Source organism: Zootoca vivipara, chromosome 14 (assembly GCF_965207765.1).
Source record: "Zootoca vivipara chromosome 14, rZooViv2.hap1.1, whole genome shotgun sequence".
Classification (NCBI taxonomy): Eukaryota; Metazoa; Chordata; class Lepidosauria; order Squamata; family Lacertidae; genus Zootoca; species Zootoca vivipara.
The window spans coordinates 42,976,744-42,994,470 of record NC_142597.1 but is presented as its reverse complement, the minus strand read 5'-3'; the positions used below and the strand labels follow the sequence as shown (position 1 = coordinate 42,994,470).

At 46.7% G+C, this 17,727-nt stretch overlaps 1 protein-coding gene across 2 annotated transcripts in view; it reads left to right on the top strand.

Moving 5' to 3' along the window:
* The first annotated feature begins 6,529 nt into the window (after positions 1-6,529).
* The window catches only part of RPH3AL (rabphilin 3A like (without C2 domains)), a 48,369-nt gene continuing 37,171 nt past the window's right edge, over positions 6,530-17,727 (top strand). For both annotated transcript variants that reach the window (XM_060268602.2, XM_060268600.2), the window contains exon 1: positions 6,530-6,600. The gene's annotated coding sequence lies outside the window, so the exon portion shown is untranslated. The remainder of the gene's footprint in view (positions 6,601-17,727) is intronic.

The window sequence follows — 17,727 nt, the reverse complement described above, 5'->3', positions numbered from 1 at the left end:
GCCTTTGCAACGACCCTGTAAGGTAGGCCTGCGTTTATTAATTCCATACTGCAGCTAGGCAGGAGTTTGGCGCTTGCAATTCTGCCACAATGTTTTCACCCCTCCCTGGATGACCCAGCTCTACAATTCTGTGATATTTCGCATTTCTTTTGCATTTAGGTTTTTGCTGTTTCATCTTGACTTACAATTCTGCCTCTTATCCTTGGGTCCTCTCGCAACACCGAGTGATTATCCCGATTTAACAGCAAACACATAACGCTCCCAAAAGATGCCCTAATTCTTCATAATGCTAATTATTGCTACCAACTGTCATAGTGATTGGTGGTGGTAGTTTTTCCGTTGCAACAAAATGCTTAAATAAGATCAGCCCTTTGTTCCTAAGCAAAGCTTTTCCGAGACAAGTTTCCCCTGTTAGCGTGATAAATGGGAAATATGTACAATTATTGCATTATTATTATTATTTTCTGTAAAAGAATAATTGCAGCCTCCTCCTCACTCTGACGATGCCATAATTATAATTCCAAAGAAGACTAGAGTAAGGTGGCTGAAACTAAAAGCCAAAAGATCACATCTGTGTGGTTATATATTGCCTTTATGGTGGGTAGTTTTTTTTTTAAAAAAAAATATTGTGTTTCAATGTTGTAATCCACCCTGGAACCTAAGGGTGAAAGGTGAGTAATTATTAGTAGTAATACGTATTTTTAATTTTTTGTGAGAATCAGACGATATCCCCCCCCTATTTTGACAGTGCAGCCTGTATACCCCCAGTGGTTAAGAGAGACTTACTCCCAGGTAAGTGTCTATAGGTAGGGGAGACAGGTCCACAGCCCTGTCTCCCTCGGGAGGTGATGGACTCTCCTTCCTTGGTGGTTTTTAAGCAGAGGCTGGATGGCCCTCTGCCATGGATGCTTCAGCCGAGATTCCTGCATTGTAGGGGGTTGGACTGGATGACCCCTGGGTTCCCTTCCAATTCTATGTTTCTATGACAATGTGTACAAATTCTAGGGACCCAGGTGGCGCTGTGGGTTAATGCACAGAGTCACTCTAGGGCTTGCTGATCAGAAGGTCGGCGGTTCGAATCCCTGCAACAGGGTGAGCTCCCGTTGCTCGGTCCCAGCTCCTGCCAACCTACGGTAGCAGTTCGAAAGCACGTCAAAATGCAAGTAGATGACTAGGGACTGCTCCGGCGGGAAGGTAAACAGCGTTTCCGTGTGCTGCTCTGGTTCGCCAGAAGCAGCTTTGTCATGCTGGCCACATGACCCGGAAGCTGTCTGCGGACAAACGCCAGCTCTCTCGGCCTATAGAGCGAGATGAGCGCCGCAACCCCAGAGTCAGACACGACTGGACCTGATGGTCAGGGGCCCCTTTACCTTTACCTATGACAATGTGTACAAATTGCCTTCTCTCATAACACTAGGACTCGCATTCGATGAAGCTGACGGTTGGAAGATCCAGGACAGATAAAATAAAGGACTTCCTCATGCAGTGCAGAGTTGGAACTGTGGAACTCTCTCCTGCAGGAGGCAGTAGTGATGTGTCCACCAACTTGGATGACTTTAATAGAGGTAGAGAAGGCTGTTGGTGGCTACTAGCCACAATGGCTAATGCTTCTGGATCTCAGTTCCTGGAAACCACAAGAGGGGAGAGGGCTCTTGTGCTCTGGTCCTGCTTGTGGGATTCCCAGAGGGGTGTCTGGTTGGCCACTGTGAGAACACTGGCCTGATCCCTTTTTAATGGATGTCTGAAATGTACACACCTCTGCTTAACCACGGCTAACATTTGGGATGGAAGCTGCTTTGCAAGGGAACACATCAGACAGTTGTATTTCTCAATAAATACTACAGGATTGATCTGGGTTGGGGCTAACAGGCCCAGCTACACCATACATTTAAAGCACTCTTAGATCACTTTAACAGTCACGGCTTCTCCTAAAGGATATTGGGAACTGTAGTGTTCTGACATTATAATCCCTAGCATCCTTAGCAAACTAGAGTTCCCATGTTTCTCCACAGCTGTCAAAGGGGTAAATAAGAGTTCCAAAACTAGCAGTGGGAACACAATGGAGCCAGAGTAAATGGTCTTATATGCACAGACAGAGTTGGCTGTGCCTGTCTCCAACCCCACGAGTCCCAACGGGTACCAGCCTCCACTGGACTAGCACCTTAAACACAGACTGCTGCATTTAGGAAACTTCACACCACAGGAGTGATTGGTTGCATTGCATTTGCTGGTAGAGGGCAGCGGAGAGTTGTGAGAAAAGGTCATATTGAAGCAAATAATCAGGTTGCGTTCCTAAAAGTGTGAGTGTGAGATTGTTATTGCTCATCGCACCCTGCAACACCCGCCTCCTAGCAATTTATCATTCAGCAATCACTGCTGTTGCAGGTTCAACGTGACAGGTTAAAAACGCATGGATATGCATCTGGAAAGAAATAGCAAAGGACATTTTATTCTGAACCTACGGTACTTTGCAATGTTGAAGTGAGGATGAAATTGGGTGGTGTGGGGTAAGAAAGACTGTGTCTTCCTCCTGATTTTTTTCATTCTGTAAAATATATATACTGCTTGATGGTAAACAAACAAACGAACAAACAAACAAAAAACACACCCTCAGAGCAGTTTACAAAGAAATAAAACAGTAAAATCAAGAGAAAATCACAACAATAAAAAAAATTAAAAGTTAAAATACTAAAACAGATTAAAATTACCCCAACTTTCTAAGCATCTGGGTAAAGGTAAAGGTAAAGGGACCCCTGACCATTAGGTCCAGTCGCGGACGACTCTGGGGTTGCAGCGCTCATCTCACTTTATTGGCCGAGGGAGCCGGCGTACAGCTTCTGGGTCATGTGGCCAGCATGACAAAGCCGCTTCTGGAGAACCAGAGCAGCACACGGAAATGTCGTTTACCTTCCCGCTGGAGTGGTACCTATTTATTTACTTGCACTTTGACATGCTTTTGAACTGCTAGGTTGGCAGAGGTTGGGACAAAGCAACGGGAGCTCACCCCTTCGCGGGGATTCAAACCGCCGACCTTCTGATCGGTAAGCCCTAGGCTCTGTGGTTTAGACCACAGTGCCACCCGCGCCCCAAGCATCTGGGTAGGCTTGTCTAAACAACAATGTTTTTTAGCTGGGGCCAAAAAGTGTACAGTAAAGGTGTCTGCTTGATCTCAATAGGCAGGGAGTTCCAAAGGGCAAGTGCTCTCAAATTTCAGCAGTGCCCTGTGCCAACCTAAAATTTGGCGCTCCCACCTCTCGTGCTTTGTTGTACATCGTTGTTATGGTGCCTCCTGCAACACAGGGCTGGGTGATCACGGTCTCTCTGAGCCTAACCTACCTCGCAGGGTCGTTGGGGGGATTAAAGAAGGAGAGGGAAAACCTTGTATGCTGCCTTGAGCCTCCTTGAAAAAAAAGGGTGGGCAATAGATGCAAACAATGGAAATACAGTAGATATTATTATTTGGGGTGGGAAAGAGAGGAAAGGTTCTCCAACCGCCTTCCTCACAAATTATGTAGGGTTTTTTTATTTTCCCTGGCTGATCACTCTGTTCTGCTGGGTCCCCTGCTGTGGTCTTGAGTGGTACACTCTGAGCAGGACGAGGCTGCAGATGAGGGCTGCTTTCAAGCCCAGATTAAGAGTTTAACCATTTACATAAATTGCCCCCCCCATGCCTTACGAGATATACGGAAACATTTGTCAGAAATGCAACATTTTCAGGAGAGAAACATCTCCCCACCACGCCTTTCTCTTCAGTATGCTGTAATAAAGCCATAAAACGCTTTTTAGAAAAAAGCAAAATGGCCAATTACCCTAACTGCCATGTCTCGGCAGGGAAAGGCCACAGTTAGCTGCAACATTGTCTTAAAACATCCATTTCCATAACTCTGACAGGCGGTGCTCCATCATGAGGGATGGGGGAAGCCGTGGGGCTGCCATGGCAACCAGCGGTCTCGGCCTGCAGCGCAACAGGCCTGACACCTGTAAACAGAGGAAAGCCTTGTTCCGCCAGCCTTCTTTCCTGATTCCTTGATGAAATTACTGCCTCCCTCCTGCTGGCGTGTGGGAGGATGCTGTCGAGAAATGTTAAAACCAGTGATGCAGCAGAGAGGCAATCTAGCTTCCCAAGGAAGTGAATTACTGATAGCTTGGATGGAGCTGCTGCCAGTCAGAGCAGGCTCTGCTGAGCTAGATGGGTAAATGCATAAGATCCCTGAGAGATGTCACTGGTTCTTGCAATGTAATCAACGGACAGACAACTTTCAAATGGTGCCAGGGGGCCCTCAGTGAAATTTCTGCAAGTTGGATGTTGGATATCTTAATTTGAAACAGAAAGTCACATTTCAATCCAGTTTAAAATGCGACAGAGACTTTTTCAAGAGTGCAACAGCTGATGTGACGGGGCAGCTGTTTTGGTAAGGAAGTGAGCAGCAGATATTGGAAATCGGAGGCAGCAGCTGATATGGGGAGGGGGGGCACAGGGAGCCGGGATCAATGGGGAGCAGAGAGGCCTAAGGATGGAGGGAGGGAGCTGGTGAGGAAAATTGACACCTTGCACAGGAAAATCTCTTCCCCGCCCCACATGCCTTAACCCCCCCCCCTCAATCCTGGAGGACAGTGGATACACAGGTAGGATTTTCAAAACTGGTGGCACTTGAAAATATGGTAAATATGTGAATAAAAGGTAAAGGTGCCCCTGACCATCAGGTCCGGTCGTTTCCGACTCTGGGGTTGTGGCACTCATCTCGCTCTATAGGCCGAGGCAGCCGGCGTTTGTCCGCAGACAGCTTCCGGGTCATGTGGCCAGCATGACAAAGCTGCTTCTGGCGAACCAGAGCAGCGCACGGAAACGCCGTTTACCTTCCCGCCGGAGCGGTCCCTATTTATCTACTTGCACTTTGATCTGCTTTCGAACGGGAGCTCACCCCGTTGCAGGGATTCGAACCGCCCGACCTTCTGATCAGCAAGCCCTAGACTCTGTGGTTTAACCCACAGCGCCACCCGGGTCCCTAAAATATGTGAATACACTGTTTTAAAAATCACCAGTTTGAACAATTAATTAAACCACAGAGAAAGTGGAAAGAGAAAAGTTTCCCTCCCTCTCTCACGATGATAGAACTTGGAGATATCCAATGAAACTAAAGATTGGCAGATTCTCATTTATTTGGCCTAATCCTTTCAAAGTTTCCTTGGACACCCTCCTTTTCCTTTAGCTGCCTTGCATGGGCATAGCCAGGCCGACCGGGTGCGGTGGTGGGGGTGGCATGGGGCAGTTGCTTCCCCTAAGCCAAGTAAATAAAATCACTTAACTAAAATTAAGTTTAAGTTTTTATAAGTTGCAAGACTTTCAAGTCTACAATTCTATGATCTATGACTCCGAAGCTGAACTATGGTACACCATGTGGAAGAAGAAACTCGGCAAAGAGCAGATAAAAGAGCTGAACATAGCAGACCTATTAAAAGAGGTGGAAATCTTTTACCCCACCACAAAAAAGGCTCTGCTCATCTCTCTTGCTCAGCCAGGCACCGTTTGTGCCCTGGATGGAGACTAAAGAAGACCTGGTGGAGGATGACAGGGGAGCGTCTCAAGCGGCTATGCTTCCTGAGCATGCACAGAAAAAACTGCATTGCGGGGAAAAGGAGGAATTTGAGATGAAAAGGTTTCCAGCCAATCCAAGAAAACTTATTTTAGCTTAGATTTGTTTAAAATAATAAGAAGAAAAAGGGTGCCCTTTGTAATTTTGCAAAACACACTCATTAACTACACGAAAAATATTCCCCAATGTTAATTCTTTTATTTAACTTCCTGGCTTTCAAATGCCTGGAGAGTTTGACAGATTTCTTCCTGAGGTCAAAAGAAAGTAATTTAAAACAGAGTTATTGTGGAGACATTTCATTTCATCCTGAATCTTCTAGGCAGACAGACAGAGGATGAGGACAGGTGGGTGTCCTGCACCCCCCACCCCCAACAGAAATCCTGTCAACTGAAGGCGGTGTGTGTGTGTGTGTGTGTGTGTGTGTGTGTGTGTGTGTGTCTATAATTGTGTTTTTATTTTGCTTTTTATGATGGCATTCAATTTCGTTGTATTATATATAATGACAATAAAGTATTCTATTCTATTCTATTCTATTCTATTCTATTCTATTCTATTCTATTCTATTATTCTATTCTATTCTATTCTCAAACTCCCCACCCTGCTCCTACAGGGTTGCCAACTTGGATAAAATATTGAGGGGGGGCAGGTGCACACACAGAATGCCCATCAACGTGGGCATTTTCTGGGGGGGGCTCCTATGCCCCCCAACTCTGCCCGGGTCTGCGCTCCGCAACCTCTCCGGCTTCATCCCCAATCCGGCGCCCTCCGCCGCCCCCTCCTCCGCTTCTCCCGGAAGCCCAGCCACCTACTCGCCTGCGGGATTCCAGGCCGGGCTTTCCCTCCCACCCTCCTTCCCTCCGCACGCTCCGCTGCCTGCCGGCGCCTTATTTATTTAAGGTCTGAGTAGGAGCCGCGGTCGGGAGCGCACCTCTGGCCGGGCCGCCGACGGGGTCCCGATCTGCCGGCTCCGAGCAACCTCTGCCGCCTGCAGACCGGAATGGGCGCGGTGAGTGTGAGCCGAATTGCGTTTACATGATTACTTTTCAATCCGGTTCTAAACTTTCCACTAGCGTCCTCCTCCTTGTGCCTTTCCCCCCAAAAGATAAAGAAAACCCAGCGGTTCCTCGCCAGAATCTCTTGAAAACTGAAAAGCATTTGTTGCAAACTGGGCATATGCATTTTTTCTTTTAAAAAAATGCATATTGTATTTATTTTTTCCAGTTCCTTGGGAACGGAAATCCCTGGGAACGGAAACTCATTGTAAAGCTGCGGCGGCTTCCTGGCAGAAGCGGTGCTCGGTGCGCTGTGTTGCGCAGGCGCACACCGTGGATCCCCGGAGGATCCCGAAGAACTTTGTTTCTGGCGAAAGGGAGGAGGTGGCGGCGGCTTGTTAAACGGCGGAACTCACTGCGGCAGGAGGAAGCGATGGCCACCGACTTGGGGGGGGGGCTTTCAAAGAGGATGGGACAGATGCGTGGGGGAGGAGAAGGCCCTCGGTGGCTGCTTGCCAGGTTGGCTTCAGGAATGCTTCTCAAAATCCAGTTTCTGGAGGACACAGCAGGGCATCAATCTCCTTTATTGGCATAAAAAGTGCATCGTACATGGATCAGAACACAACACAGTTAACGAAACATAGTAGGAGATGTAGTTACAGGTAGGTAGCAGTGTTGGTCTGACGTAGTCGAAACAAAATAAAAAAAATTCCTTCCAGCAACACCTTAGAGACCAACTAAGTTTGTCATTGGTATGAGCTTTTGTGTGCATGCACACTTCTTCAGATAATTTGGAGATGCTTTAGGATAAAACTGTCCAGGCATCGTGAGGTACGAAGATGGCTCTTAGGACCTAGGTAAAGATAAAGGGACCCCTGACCGTTAGGTCCAGTCGCGGACGACTCTGGGGTTGTGGCGCTCATCTCGCGTTATTGGCCGAGGGAGCCGGCGTACAGCTTCCGGGTCATGTGGCCAGCATGATAAAACGGCTTCTGGCCGACCAGAACACCACACGGAAACACCGTTTACCTTCCTGCCAGAGCGGTACCTATTTATCTACTTGCACTTTGACATGCTTTCGAACTGCTAGGTTGGCAGGAGCAGGGATCAAGCAACAGGAGCTCACCCCTTCGTGGGGATTCGAACCACCAACCTTCTGATCGGCAAGCCCTAGGCTCAGTGGTTTAGACCACAGCGCCACCCTCGTCCCAGTGATGTAATTTCATAGTGTTACTCAAAAAACTTGCTACATTCTCCACAACGTCATTACTACAATTGTTCAGCAGATAAGACACTCTGGAAGAGTCAGTGCAATAAATCCCCCTCCTTCAATAAGGGGGCCAAGTATTTATCAAATATTTTTTGCATAAAATGGGCAATAAAATAAAAGCGTGTGTGATGGATTTGACCTGTTTTGTGCCACAAGGGCAGTATCTTTCAGAGAATGGGATTTTCGAGAATCTACCTTGCAAAACCGCAGATGGTAAGATGTTAAATCTTGCGAGGGAAGGAGCTCTGCGTAGGTGGGGATCGCAAAGCTGGTGTAAATATAGAGTGTCCTGGCCAAACAAGGGTGGGATTCCCAACCCCAAGGGGGAACAGGTTTTGTTGTCTGCACTGCAAAGGGGTTTGAATTCAATCTCTAGGATTCTGCATTTGATTGTCTGGAATGCTTCCAATTGTGGGGGCATAAACAGCGACTCGAGTGATAGGCCACAGGCTCTGGTTTTGCTCTCAACGCAATGATAGCCATTTGGAGTGGTGGGATTCTGCCAGCATGTGGAAAGTTAAAGAAGACCGATCAGACATGAAATGTAGGCGGAGCCAGAATTTTATAATGGTGAGCGACGCTTTGGTTTCCGGCAGCCTTTGTCCAGTTTCCAGACAACATGGCTGCACATGGCACACAATTTGGCAGCCCCGGGATTTTGCGCAGAAATTTGGATTGGATGTGTTCCAACGGTTGGTTAGCTGCACCAATCCATAATGGAATACCATACAGGAGTTTTGGGGCTACTTGGGGGTTAAAGCTGGGACGAACTGATTCCCTCTGTTAAAGAAGAAACAGGAGATAGCCAGAGCTAGAGTATCCGCTCTGTTAAGTGCGAGCTTACAGTGGTACCGTATTTCCAGGAAGTGCTATATTGGAAGTGGCTGCCTAGGTATTTAAAGTTTGCAACCTGTTCCAACGGGGTTCTACTGATCTCCCCACCTATGAGGCTTCCAAGATCTTGAGAAAACAAGCACTTTAGATTTTGCGGAGTTCAGTTCCAGTCTGTGGGCTATACAATATTCCTGGCAACGGCACGGGAGCCGCTTTAAGCCAACCCTGCGTCGTCGGCATATATGTAGTAAGATGGGAACGTGGATGGAGCTGAGCTTTGAGCAATGGCCACCCACCCCGTGAAAACAGGGTGCAAGGTCGTTTAAGGTTGAATAAATGCAGGGCTAAGACGAAACCCTGTTTTACCCCTTTGTTGCCCATGATTTTGGGGGTTAGCCTGCCCGATTGGGAGCATCTCACTTGGCAACACGTGGAGGAGTGTAGTTTCCTGTTGGGCAAGAGTACCGTAACCTTTCAAAGATGTTCAATATGCACAGTTTGTTCCAGAGCTGCTCTCTCAGGATTGAGCCAGAGGCTCCTTTTAGGTCCAGAAACGCTGTATACAGTTTTTGATGTGGAGCACTAGAGTATTTATTCACTTGGTGACACAAAACCTGCTTGGGGCCTGGTAACGCAAATTGGGACACCCACTGGGTAAGCTTTCCCATAAGATGCTTAGCATAGAGCTTTTCCACTATGGAGGAAGAGGGGTGTTAAGGATTTGCCCCCCAGCAGTGTAACTTCTGATGGCTGAAGTTTTGGGAGACCTGGGCTTGTTCAGGGTCGTATCAAAGCCTGAAGTGACCCGTGGAATGGGTCCCTTTTGTGGAACTCCCTCCATTGCCCCCCCTATACAGTGGTACCTCGGTTTACAAACTTAATCCATTCAGGAAGTCTGTTCTTAAACCGAAACCATTCTTAAACTGAGGCACGCTTTCCCTAATGAGGCCTCCCGCTGCCGGTGCCCTTCCACCGTTCGGATTCCGTTCTTAGATCGAGGTGAAGTTCTCAAACCGGGACACTATTTTTGGTTTTGCGGAGTTTGTAAACCAAATTGTTCTTAAACCGGACTGTTCTTAAACCGAGGTACCACTGTAATGCCTATAATAATAATAATAATAATAATAATAATGTATATGTTATTTGGGGGGAGTACAGCAGTCGGAGAATGGTGGACTCATATAATTGTAGAGCTGGAAGATTCTCTCTGTTTTTCGTTTCCCCACAATTTTAAATTGCATTTGCTACGCTTCTGCAGCAATTTGTGCATTTATTTTTTTAAAGTTGGCATCGTAGTGCAAATTTCTCCTGATAAGCACATTCTTTTGTATGTGGTATTCTCCTGATAAGGAAGTTTTAAAATATGAGCTCTCAACTAAACTATGTACGTTTGCAAGGGATTTCCCCTTAATATAACGCATGTTTGTATGCTATCTACACAGATATATTTTATTTATTTTTTGATTGCAATTATCCAACTTGGCTCCAGAGCTGAAAGTGGCATACTGTACATGATTTCCTCACTCCTCATTTAATCCCTGCAACAACCCTGTGAGGTAGGTTAGGCTGAGAGGCGGTGACTGTGCCCAAAGTCAGCCACTGAGCTTCATGGCTGAGTGGGGATCTGAACCCAGGTCGTCCACGGCTAAGACTGTATGCCTCCCTTCTCCACCACTAAATGCATTTTTGTATACTGTATATCATTTGGTGGGAGATCTGCACCACAAAATCCAGAGAAGTACACATACTGGTTTAAGAAGCATGAACGAGATAGTTTTTTTAAAAAAATCAAAATGCAAATAAAATTTAAATGCTCCTCCATGCCTCAAGTACAGTGGCTGTTTACCCCCAACAGTGAGGTTATGACCAGTGGGACTGTGGGAAATTAAAATGCATAGCTGCCAAGTTATCCCTTTTTTACAGGGATTTTCCCTTATGCTGAATAGGCTTCCTCGTGAGAAAAGTGAAAACTTGGCAGCTATGTTAAAATGGCACCTGTAGCATCTCATCACCCGCTTTGGGAACCCCTGCACTAACCACTACACCACATTGCCCTTCCCCAGTAATGCATTTTTGGACAATTGGCTCTCCCCTCTTATTGGGGAACTGCCTTTTGGATCATGTATTGTTTCTGGGAACCGCAAAGTAGGCAAACTCAGATTAAAATGCAAACGGATGCAAATTCCATCTCCACCTGCCCCTCCCATCCAGGAAGTCTCTCATTAACCGACTTTCCCCTCCTTCCTCTTCAGAAGCCATTGATCCGGCACCTTCTCCGCTTCTGCCCTTCTCTTTCTGGGGATGCGGCAGAGATCACCCCTCCTGCCCCTTTTATCTCTCCTCCTCCGCACTTGTTGCTACCTTGCCATGGCAACGGAGGGGGCTGTTTGTGCAGGTTGCCAGGGTTTCTCCTCCTGCATAATCAGACTTGGCAGTGAGCGAAGGTAATTGACACTGCAACCGGTCCAGTTGGAAAGAAAACCAGGCCCGGAGTCTGCTCTGTCTGGCCCGGAGCGGAGACCCTCCTGTCAGTGATTTAGTGACAGGAGTGAACGAACACACAGTGAAGTGTGTATCTGAAGAAGTGTGCATGCACACAAAGCTCATACCAAAATAAAAACTTAGTTGGTCTTTAAGGTGCTACTGAAGGAATTTTTTTATTTTGTTTCGACTCAGACCAACACGGCTACCTACCTGTAATTGGAAAATTCGAATATCGTCGGAATATTTCCATCTCCGCCGCATCAAGCAGTTGGTCCCTTACCTCTCTTGCCCCGATCTGGCCACAGTGATCCATGCGACGATCACCTCCAGGCTTGACTATTGTAACTCGCTCTACGCAGGGTTGCCCTTAAAGCTGACCCAGAAACTCCAGCGGGTGCAGAATGCCGCGGCGAGGCTCCTTACAGGGTCCCGGCCGCGGGATCACATTCATCCAGTGCTTTACCAGCTGCACTGGCTCCCGGTGGAGTACAGGATCAGGTTTAAGGTGCTGGTTTTGACCTTTAAAGCCCTATGCGACTTGGGACCCTCGTACCTACGGGACCGCCTCTCCTGGTATGCCCCGCGGAGGACCTTAAGGTCCACAAACAATAATATTCTGGAGATCCCGAGTCATAAGATGGCTAGATTGGCCTCTACTAGAGCCAGGGCCTTTTCAGTACTGGCCCCAACCTGGTGGAACGCTCTTTCCCAGGAGACCAGGGCCCTGCGGGATTTGTCATCTTTCCGCAGGGCCTGCAAGACAGAGCTGTTCCGCCTGGCCTTTGGGTTAGACTCAGCCTGACCCCTGTGTTTTTCTCCCTCATGGCTTGGATTTATGGCCTACTTGAAATGAGGCTGCACTTTAAATTTTAATACTGTATTTTAATCTGTATTTTAACTAATTGTTTTTATGTTTTATTGTGGTTCTGTTGGTGTCAGCCACTTATGGCCTACTTGAAATGAGGCTGCACTTTAAATTTTAATACTGTATTTTAATCTGTATTTTAATTAATTGTTTTTATGTTTTATTGTGGTTCTGTTGGTGTCAGCCGCCCTGAGCCCGGTTTTTGACTGGGGAGGGCGGGGTATAAATAAAAATTTATTATTATTATTATTATTATTATTAAAGTGCATTTATTTCAGTAATGCAACTTATTATTTTTTCTTTTTCTTTTAATTTTTACAAATGCTTTCTTTTGGAAATTCCACAGTAATAAAACAAATAGTTACAATAATACAAAAATAAACATTGCTATTACATTTCATTAATTACATTCTGTTTATAATTGACCTGCCTAACGACAAATAATTACAATTACTACAAATAAAGGCTTGACATATCTTGTTGTGCATGTGGTACCTCGTTTTATGAACACAATTGGTTCCGGAAGTCTGTTCATAAACTGAAGCGTTCATAAACTGAAGCAAACTTTCCCATTGAAAGTAATTGAAAGTGGATTAATCTGTTCCAGGCGGTCCACAGAGTACTTAAACTGAAGCAAACTTTCCCATTGAAAGTAATGGAAAGTGGATTAATCCGTTCCAGACAGGTCTGCGGAGTACTCAACCTGAAGCGTACTTAACCCGAAGCATGGGTGTAATTGGTTCCGGAAGTCTGTTCATAAACTGAAGCGAACTTTCCCATTGAAAGTAATGGAAAGTGAATTAATCCGTTCCAGATGGGTCCGCGGCATTCGTAAACTGAAAATTCATAAACCGAGGTGTTCATAAACCGAGGTTCCACTGTATATTGGTTTCACCTGTTAGGTTACGTTACTGAAATAAATGCACTTTTCGACGATATTATAATTTTCCGAGTTTCACCTGTATGGTTTCCAGCACCTGGGATTCATAAACATTTCTGCCTCCGATTATGGAGGGAAAGAATAGCCGCTGTGGCCTCCTCCATGGATTCGTCTGGCCCTCTTTCGAAGCCATCCAGGTTGCTTGCCATCTCTGCCTCTTGCAGGATCAAAAGTCTAAAATCTTCCAACATTCAGCTTCTCTGGATGATCCCCGCTTAGTTCCAGTGCTCTGAGATTTAAATTCCCCCATTGGCACCGGGACTAAGTTCCTTTTCTCTGGCGCTCAAGCCCCATTCACTCACACCTGCTTGCTGGCATCTCAGCCTCAGTTTTCCCCATCTGGTAAATGGAAACAAAGCAAGTGATAAATAGGCTGTCAAGCATTCTGCTGCTGTGGGAATCTGCCTTTTCCACTGCCCCACTGCCCTTTCCTTCTTCGCTTCCCCTGCAAACGTTTGGGTCATGGGAACTGCCGGGTGAGAAGCCGCCAAGTTTGGAAGCTGAGCCCCACCAACAATGTCAAGTTCAGCGGGTTAAGGAAACACAGTGATGTCACCTGACCGTTTGTTCAGAGGTTCCTTGAAACAGAAAAGGCGAAGGATCGTGGCTGGTCTGGTACACGCAGCCAAATGCAATGAATTCCAGTTTCACTTCTTCATTTTTTGAATTCCATTGTGAGTTGATTTTTGCGACCAAAAATAATTCATTACCGATTGAATTTACACCCGGACCTTCCTTTCCAGGGAGACCACGGTGGCAGGCAGATAAAGAATGTAAGGGGAAAAAATGAAAACAAAGCAAAAGCAGATCAAAACATTATCGATTAAAAGCAATTTTGGTTGAAAAAACATTGTAAGAGCAATGGCAGATAAAAATCTTCTTCTGCCCTGTGATTAAGGGATTTTCCAGTGCCAGAAAGGATATTGTAGAGCTGGAAAAAGGTTCAGAAAAGGGCAACCATCATACTCAGGCATAGGCAAACTCGGCCCTCCAAATGTTTTGGGACTACAACTCCCATCATCCATAGCTAACAGGATCAGTGGTCAGGGATGATGAGAGTTGTAGTCCCAAAACATCCGGAGGGCCGAGTTTGGGGGTGCCTGGTCATACTCAAGGGGGATGGAGCGAGTCAAGCGGCTCCTCTCCTCGTGGCACTTCGTTAACCTTCGGAACTCGCTGCCACAGGAGGCAGGGATGGCCTCCGAGTTGGATGGCTTTAAAAAAATGATTAGACAAGTTGATGGAGGACTATTGATGGCTGCTAATCACCATGGTTCTGCTCTGCTTCTACAGTCAGAGGCAGTAATACTTCTGAATTTCAGATGTTGGAAACCGCAGGAGGGGAGAGTTTAGGGGGTTCAGAGAGGCGGGTTTAGCTCTGTCCTGGGCTTTTGGGGTTCCCCTGGCAACAGAATGGGGAAGCCAGATCTGTCGGGGTGTTAAAGCGGTGAGATCCCTCTCCAAACTATACTCGGGCTGTATGGATGTGTAAATAAAACCATACAACTGAAAGACACGACTGTTTCTGCTGACCATCATTCTGAGGAAACTGAGTCCTGGTTAAGATCGTAACCCCTGGAGTCTCTTGGTGGTTGGAGAGTGGGGGAGAGGAATGCAACAGTATGCATTTTTTTAACACAAACTTTACCCCAGTCCAATCCAAATAACTTTATTGTACTAGCCATTGGCCATGACAAAACTGAATAAACATACAAGCAAAAGGGCTGTTGCGCCACAAATAATGGTCTCTATTTAGATCTCTGTGTCTCCCTTACAGTTCATGGCCATATTGCCCAGGGTTTTTGTTCTGATCATTTTGGCTGCCAGAGCCAAAAGGGTGGTTTTATGAGTCACTGAAATGTTTACATAAACTAGTTATCTCCCGCTTGGATTACTGCGATGCGCTCTACATGGGGCTACCTTTGAAGGTGACCCGGAAACTGCAATTAATCCAGAATGCGGCAGCTAGATTGGTGACTGGGAGTGGCTGCTGGAACCACATAACACCAGTCCTGAGAGATCTACATTGGCTCCCAGTACGTTTCCAAGCACAGTTCAAAGTGTTGGTGTTGACCTTTAAAGCCCTAAACGGCCTTGGTCCTGTATACCTGAAGGAGCGTCTCCACCCCCATCATTCAGCCCGGACACGGAGATCCAGCGCTGAGGGCCTTCTGGCGGTTCCCTCATTGCGAGAAGTGAGGTTACAGGGAACCAGACAGAGGGCCTTCTCGGTAGTGGCACCCACCCTGTGGAATGCTCTTCCAACAGATGTCAAGGAAATAAGCAGCTATCCTATTTTTAAAAGACATCTGAAGGCAGCCCTGTTTAGGGAAGTTTTTAATATTTAATGCTGTATTGTTTTAATATTCGATTGGGAGCCACCCAGAGTGGCTGGGGAGACTCAGCCAGACTGGGCGGGGTACAAATAAATTATTATTATTACATTGCTAGGAAATCATGGGACCTTCTCTGCCAGGGAGAGCCACCTTTCCCGAATGGATGGTAGGGTGAGAAATCGCTTCCTGGGTCTAGTGAATAGTGGGCAATAATAGTAAATGCAGTCGTACCTTGGAAGTCGAACGGAATCAGTTCCGGAAGTCCATTCGACTTCCAAAACTTTCAAAAACCAAAGCGCGGCTTCTGATTGGCTGCAAGGAAGCTCCTGCAGCCAATTGGAAGCCGCGTAAGCCCCACCAGACGTTCGGCTTCCAAAAATCGTTCGGAAAACCGGAACACTCACTTCCGGGTTTCGATTGTTTGGGAGCCGATTTGTTTGGGAACCAAGGCGTTCGAGATCCAAGGTATGACTGTAGCGCAATATGTCTTCCATCTGTGGTTGCCCACAGAGTCTGTCTCCGTATGGCACCTTGTTGTACCATCCTCCTGGGGCGGCGGAAGGCATAGTTTGGAAACGCAGCTCGGTAAAAGCAAATCGTAGTTAGAGGCTGGCCAGCATTTCGACAGGCTCTAAAATGGACCCCAGTATATGCTTTTAAAATTACTGCATGCTCACACACAAAAATGCATATATCCAAACGCTTGGGGCCATCCCACAGCTACAAGCAGCTACCAGTGGTCAGGGATGATGGGAATTGTAGTCTCAAAACATCTGGAGGGCCAAGTTCGCCCATGCCTGGCTTAAAAGCTATTTTCCTACTGGGTTACCCAAGCCGACCCAGTGCGAAAATAGACTTTAAATTCTCCCTCTTGCTCTGGAGCTTGGATGGCCCTGTGAGATCTCACGAGGTGTCCCAGCGCTGGAATGCTGAGCAGGCCCTCTCAAGCAAGGGGAAGCCTTAGAAACACTTTCTGCCATGGGAAACCCTAAGCACACCTGGTGCAAAAAGAGCTTTCGAGCTCTCTCCTCTCTGCTTGGATTGAATTTGCGCAGTTTCAAGGAGCCTTGCCTTGAAATCATAGAATCATAGAGTTGGAAGAGACCACAAGGGCCATCCAGTCCAAACCCCTGCCAAGCAGGAAACACCATCAAAGCATTCTTGACATATGCCTGTCAAGCCTCTGCTTAAAGACCTCCAAAGAAGGAGACTCCACCACACTCCTTGGCAGCAAATTCCACTGCCGAACAGCTCTTACTGTCAGGAAGTTCTTCCTAATGTTTAGGTGGAATCTTCTTTCTTGTAGTTTGAATCCATTGCTCCGTGTCTGCTTCTCTGGAGAAAACAATCTTTCTCCCTCCTCCATATGACATCCTTTCATATAATTTGAACATGGCTATCATATCACCCCTTAACCTTCTCTTCTCCAGGCTAAACATACCCAGCTCCCTAAGCTGTTCCTCATAAGGCATCGTTTCCAGGCCTTTGACCATTTTGGTTGCCCTCTTCTGGACACGTTCCAGCTTGTCAGTATCCTTCTTGAACTGTGGTGCCCAGAACCCAGAAATCATTGCGAGTTAAACGTGCGTAAGGTGCGATTGTACTTTATGTGCTCTAGGTCCAGAACCAGCAGCTGGGTTTTCGTTTGTTTCTTTGGTTTCTGTGTGTTTTTGCCATGAGCTGCCTCTTCCCTCTGGGAATGCAGCAGACGGGCAAATATGCTTCTATGTGATATGGAGCCAAGGCCAAGCCGCCTGTGCCGTCGCTATCGATCTCTTGCGGGAGCCTCGTGGGCAAAAACAGACAGCTGGGGGTGGGCGGGCACTGCATTTAGGATCCCGAGGCCTCGAGGAATCAATATTTACAGAAGCTGATCCCAAGTGTTGTGTCTTTCCTGGCTTGGTTTGGAGGACAGGAAATCTTTCTTTCCAAGGGATGATTTTCACGCTTGAGGCTTAGATTCTTTCTCTGCCTATATGTGTGTGTGTATCAGATCTGCAAATCTCTCTATTTATACCCTGCTTGTCAGTTCAAATAACAGAAGCACAAAAAGAAAAAAGCAGTGCAATATATCTGGAAGGGACTTGAATCAGGTAAGCGGAGTACTTAAGCCTCTAAGCCTTTGGCAACACATAATTTATATGTTGCTTTTTCAGCTAGTGCTAAACTTCTTTTCAAGGGATGATTCCGAAGCCTGGGGCTTAGATTCTCTGTCTGCCTCTTTTATTTTTAAAGAGCGGGTCTGCAAATCTCTCTCTCTCTCTCTCCTCTGTTTGCAAGTGTCACCCTCGACAAAGTCTAATCTTGAATGTACGCACCTTCCTAACTGTTGAATGGGGACAATCCAACGTTGATGGCTCTGGCCTGCCTGCTGTGTTTGGGTGTGTGTGTGTGTTGAGATGGGTGCTCATT